General features: G+C 31.1%; 1 long non-coding RNA gene across 1 annotated transcript; it reads right to left on the reverse strand.

The window, feature by feature from the left end:
• Positions 1-3,479: 3,479 nt before the first annotated feature.
• LOC122315046 lies at positions 3,480-6,283 on the reverse strand. The gene is made up of 2 exons (XR_006243937.1): positions 5,744-6,283; positions 3,480-5,331 (listed from the first exon to the last, which is right to left on the reverse strand). It is a non-coding gene; the product is annotated as an uncharacterized LOC122315046 (long non-coding RNA).
• Between the last annotated feature and the right edge of the window lie 372 nt (positions 6,284-6,655).

Genomic DNA, 6,655 nt, shown 5'->3' on the forward strand with positions numbered 1-6,655 from the left:
GTACGCAAAAATAACTACACATAGAATTTTTGTTTGAGAAATATATATGAATTAAGAGCATTTTTCAGAGATGGTTTTGTTCGATTTTTAAAAATGTGGTGGGCCTTTGGAAATTATGTTTTGAAGAAAAACAATTGTGAGGGATTTTTGTTATTGAGTTTTTTGAAAATTCTTCATCTTTATTTTATTTTATTTTGTTTACAAAAACCGAGATAAAGGTGTTATGATTAAATTTGGAGTGAAAGAAGGTTCTGAAAAAAAAAATATTTTTTTTTTGATAACCTTGGGTGTCGGGGCCAGCTTACGCGCACATCGACTAATCCCAAGGGGCCCTGAAGTTAACGACCAGGTAAATCCTCCAGTGGCCCTGAGGGGACTCGAACTAGTGACCATTGGGGAGCAAACCCAAGGCCTGACCAATTGAGCTACCCCTCAGGGTTCTGAAAAAAAATATTGGAATGAGGATCTTTTGAAAAGAAAGTTCAAAAACAACTTCTTTTTTTTTTATTTCTAAACATAATTAACTCTTTACTATTAATATATATATACTGATAAACGAAAAGTTATGGTGAGTAAAATGCAACATGACAAGAAAAACATTCCTATTATGCATGCCTCATAGCATTGGCATATAGGGGTGAGCACGGATCATCACCCCCCGGACCAGACCGGACAGGACATCCCTAGGGACCAGACCGGTCTGGTCCATTCGGTCCAACATTTTTTTTAAATTGCTTAATAAAAAAATTTACTTAAAATACTAAAAAAAATTAAGTGACTTATTAAATGAAAATTACATAATAAATTATACAATTATTAATATATACTAGTACTATAGAGTATAGTTATACATTAAAGAATATAATAATACATTGATCTAAATATATATAATTATAGACTTAGTACCAATACTATTAATCTAAATAATAGTTGTTAGTGATAAATTGGTAATACTATATTAAATAATACTATATGTAGTTATAGTGATTTAATACTAACATATTAAGTTAACTATACTAATACTATTATAAATTTATACATATACTATTATTTATACTATAACTCTTATAATATGTTAATATATTAATATATATACTAGTATTATATATTATAGTTATACATTAAAGAATATAATACTTATATAATATTGTGATATATTAATAATTAATTATATACAATTATTTATATAAAAATATATATAATAAATTTTTTTTTTTCATACAGTCCGGCCCGGGATGAAAAAATCTTAGACTAAGACCCGACCGAATTCATTCGGTCCTAAAAAAATTGGATCAGACTAGACCCAATTCAGTCCGGTCTAAAAATGGCCGGTTTAGTTGGTTCTCTAGTCCGGACCTGTCGAATCTCACCCTTAATTGGCAACGGTCTAGTCATTGTCAAGTCTAAAATTTGGCTAAAAGTTTAGAATTTGGCTAAAACCAAAGTCATTGAAGATATTAATCCACGTTAGACTATCCATCCCAAAATCAAAATAATAATATAATATTATGTATTTAATAATAATATTTTTTATTAAATTTTTTTTATATATTTTGCAAAAAATAAACTCCATATATTAATTAATAATTTATTTTTTATTAAAATTATTATTTTTCAACTATTTTTTATATCAACCTAATTATCCAACATAATATAGGCCTATTTACAAAAAATATTTCCTGAAAAATTTGGACACAATATAGCCTTTTTTACTAACTAAAGTTTTAAAAAGAATTTAATAAGGCCTTATTGATTATTTATGAATAAAATATAGATTTGATGGGTGAATAGTGACTTTCCAACTTTGAAAATTTCTTTAGAGTTACTGTAGCTTAAAATCTAAGAGCACAAGTAATGGGCTAGCTAAAGTTAAATTTTAGTTAAAGAATAACTAAAGTGTCAAATAAAGTGCACTAGTGGGCTCAATAAATGAACAGTATTTTTAACTTCAAATCATATGACTGGTCAAATTTGTTGAGCTTAAGGGACTCGTCAAATATTATTTTTAGACTAAAAAATGATCTTCCCAAACGCTACATCAGGATTCAGTTTGATTATTCTATGCTTGGATGATGCAATTTTATTTTCTTTTACCACTTCTTTGTTTGGTTGTTAGGTAAGATATCGGTGCAATTTTTTTTTAAGCAAGCTGTGATTTTTTTCCTTTCTGTGGGCTGCGATTTTTTCTTTCTTGATTCTGTGCGATTTTGTTTGCAATGTGTTTATTGGTATTTTCCTTATCAGACATTATTTGATTTTACCTCTTTCTAATTTGAAAGTTAAAAATCAATATTTTAATAAAATAGTAAAATATTTGTTGAGTCTATTATTTGGTGTAGGAAAAAGTTGCTAGTTAAAATTTGTAAAAGTGAATTTTCTAGTTAAATTTTAGCCAAAGTTTGTTGCGACTACTACTAGTACTCTAAGCTAAAGGTTTTTAGCTAGTCCAATGCAAATCATTTATATAAAACTTATGAACTATATTTTAGATTTCATTGACATTTGGCTAGTCCAATGCTAGTGCTCTCAATAAGCTACTTCCCACCCCATCAACATCACACATACTCCTTCTGAAAAGAGTTAGACTCATTATAAAAATATGAATTTTTTCAAGTGAATCTCACTGTTTTTAAAAGGTTTGCACAAAACTTGCATTCCTAGAGTTTGCACAAATCGTTTTTCAAATTTGATTTCCTTATGCCAACTAGATTATATAATCATATGATCTCCTTTTTTTAATAATCTGTAGCTTATTCTATTAACTAGTTATTTCCCTCGTGTAAAGAAAATATTATTATAGAAATGGTTTCAAAACTTTGGATTAATTACTAGTTATTTTATCATCACAAACAATTTCATTCAACTTGGATAAGCTTGGGAGTGAGATAAGATGGGAATTTTATCAATAGTAATAAGTTAGTTTGTGAATAGTAGTGAGATAGTTTAAATTCATGTTTTATGACATTTTGAAAAATGAGAGAAAAAAATTTTAATAAAAAATATTATAAAGTTAAAATATTTTTATAATATTATTTTCTAATATTATTTTTGTTTAAAATTTTGAAAAAGTTGAATTATTTTTTATTTTTTATTTAAAAATTTGGAAAAATTGTAATGATTAGTTTGAAAGTATCTGTGTTTGAGTAATGTTTGGGAATGAGATGAATGAGTTGATAATTTTGAGATTGACACTTTTTCCAAACAAGTCTTTAATTAGATACAATAATTATTAATTATTACTTATGAATTTGCAAAATTAAATGTACCAATCTTGTATTTGCGGCAAATAATATATATATATTTATATATTTGATCAAAAAACAGATTATCTATTGTATGTCTTATACGGCCATTTTCTAAAAGGTTAGAACAGTCCAATATGAAGTTTGTGAGTGGATGTACATACACATGACAGTCGTGTATTTTGCAAGGATTAAGTTATAAATAGCATTATGAAAAAACCTTCTAACAATTATAAATACTTAAAATTGTTCTCATTCCGAAGTTAAGAACATTCCCAATGGATACTCTAAAATATAATGTTCTTTAAAATATAAAGAAAATTGTTCAAGGGTGCATGCCCTCTAATGGATCTTGTATTCCATCTTTACTATACAGTTTGTTACAGTACTCTCGCTAGATGTAAAGAAAACTATTCATCATTTTAAACATTTTAAATTAGTTTTTCTATTCTGGCTGAAAGTCCCTATTTTTATTTCAGACTCTCTCTCTCTCTCTCTCTCTCTCTCTCTCTCTCTCTCTCTCTCTCTCTCCACGCTTTCTTTTGTGTTTGGCGCCAAAGGCAATGTTGTGGCTAAAGGCACCATCTTCCTCTGACTTCGCTCGTCAACTCCATCACCAATCAAGGTTGTTCTTGTGCTTGAAGCTCTTCCTCTACTGTTAAACAATCTTGGAAACCCACTGCTGAGGTAAACATTAGAAAATATTTTCGTCTGTCATTTCTTTTATTAATTTTCTACTAGATCTATTTTTTCTCTTTCTCTAAATGGAATTTTTCTTGTTCACCTACTAGCTTGCTTGGAAGATTCCTCCTCATTGGTACAAAGGGAATTGGACGACTCCTATTCCCTTCCTAGTGCATGTTCATCTCTTGCCAAAGCCATGGATCGAATTAGTCTATAGTTATTGTGTTTAGTTTTTGGTTTCTTAGCTCTGCTCAAATCGTGCCAGTATCAAACCACAAACATCCTCTTGCTGCCTTGAACATCGTTGACGTGCCATCCTTCAAAATTACCAGCTCCAAGCAATTTACGATCGCAATGTCATATGAGTACTAAGAACCTCACGCCGTCTCAGGCGACTACGTATACCCATTTCTTGCAGATCCACCTTTTGAGTTAACATAGATTATTATCATTGGATCCTTAATTTAAGTGTTTACATAGATCCCTACCGTGTCGTAATATTTCCTTTATGATGATATGATATCAGCATATGTTGAGGGAAAAAAACAAAGAAAAAGAACAAAACATAAGCCAAACTGAAAGCCATGAGCGCACACACAAATACATACATATATATATACAAACAATATATATATATATATATATATATGTAATTAATTAGGCAAGTACGTTGAATAGTAATTGGATGCATGGCTTTGCAAATTAATATAACTCCGCAAGCAAACCTTGAAATTAATTAAGGTTATCATGATGTACTATCAATGGCCGTAGAAAGATTTTCTCTTGTTTTAATTAGTTTAGTATAGAAAGTGGCCATTTCAATCACATAAGTTAATTAATTAGCAAGTATTAGTTAATTTTCACGTTTATTTTATAATAATTAACATGAGAGAGATCAATTAGGAAACGAAACAAAAAGAAAAAGGGACACTTCATTTTCCACTAACTACTCTTAATAAGAGTTTCTTAGATTCATGAACAAAGTACTACTCCTATGATCGAACAAGATGGAAATTGATATATGGACGTACATCATCGGCAGCATCATGATTACAACGATTAAACAACAATATCCTGAGATCGGCAACTCCCCAAAACAAACATTATTATAAGAAATTAGAAGCTTTATAATATTGCAGGCCACAAAAAGTAATCAATAGCTTTCCCTTTTCCTATTACTTAAAAAAAATTTAATATAAAAATGAAAGATGCCGAGACTATAAATTATTCTCTTCACCAAAACCAATGAACTAATTGATTTAATCTCAAGATGTACAGCCTTAATGACACTTGTCATAAGCTATGCACCAATAAGATGGGATCTCAAAAGCACCAACCATGTTAAGACGAGAAATTCTGTCACTCAGAACCCTAACAGTGATATCTCCTTGCTGTCAAGATTCCCCTGCATAATTCGACATGTAAAAAGTAAACGAGGAGGATATACTAACTATGCTACCTATCTATATATAATATTATTCCATTCCTCAAGGTGTTCTCCCTAAAAGCCTGTCAAATTTATATATATCCAAATGTGGTTCATACAAGGTACTACTGCAGAATCATGAGAAGGCAAATTAAAGGGGGTTCCAAGAAAAGAGTACACACATCGATCAATGAAGGTCAGTGAAAACAATTGGCAAAAGAACCCAAAAATGATCAAAATACTAAACAGATAAAGAATAACAACAACAACAAAAACGAACATATATACATATGTATATATATAAGCTAGGGAATGCTCCAAGAAGCAGATATAGAAGAAGGTAAATCTTGCATCCTGTCCAAAAGAGTGAAATTTGAATAGAGAATATTACCAAATCTTATCCTGGGGCTTTTCCCTAGAATACCCAGATGGGCATATATATATATGAGATATACATTAATAATCCAGCGGAAATCGTAGCAAGAATGGACATCAATTTCTGAAAAAAATTCTGGGTTTTTCGTGATTCCATCAACAGGTGAAGCTGCCACATGATCCGATCTTTCCTTGATTAATCGAGAGGGAAGTTTAGATCATGCTGGCAGCTTCAACCGCTAGTGGTGCACGAGAAGCAGGTAAGGCAGCCACAGATTGACGAAGATGGATAGGAGAGATCAGAGAGAGAGAGAGAGAGATGAAGCTATTTCTTTCTGTAAGGATTATGAAAGCTGCTATGGAAGAGAGAGGGAGAGGAAGGGGATATAAATAGTGGCCAGGAGTGTCTCATCTCTCATCCTTTAGGTCTAAGTACTCTCACCAAGTGGTTTTGTTGTCATGAGAGGGCAGAAAAGTTTATGCGGATATATATAATATATTGATTAATGACGAACAGAAAACAGTTGGCAGTGGTCCAAAGTAAGACAAATTTAATATTGTCATGCCCACGACACCACCACCATGCAGACAAGTTAGTGCAGTTCTAATATTGATATGGAGCCCTTGTTCACTTTATTGTGGGTCTCTCTCCAAGATCTCTCTCCCAGTGTAAGCAACATTAAGAGGCCAAAAAGAAAACAAATGTTTTAGGGGGACCATTTGCATGGTTTTTTGGCAGATGCAAGAGAAAGGAAAGTTGTAAGCATCTCAACCTAACTAGATCATGTGACTATCTGATCTCTCTCATGCAGTACTACCATTTTCATTCCTTTTAAGTATCTTTCCTTTGTTCTGTTTGAAGATATATAGCTAGGTAGCTTTTCATGAATCTTTATGAACAAGGAATGCCATTTGTCAGAGGCTAGGC

The sequence above is a fragment of the Carya illinoinensis genome, chromosome 7, assembly GCF_018687715.1.
Source record: "Carya illinoinensis cultivar Pawnee chromosome 7, C.illinoinensisPawnee_v1, whole genome shotgun sequence".
In the NCBI taxonomy this organism is placed as follows: domain Eukaryota; kingdom Viridiplantae; phylum Streptophyta; class Magnoliopsida; order Fagales; family Juglandaceae; genus Carya; species Carya illinoinensis.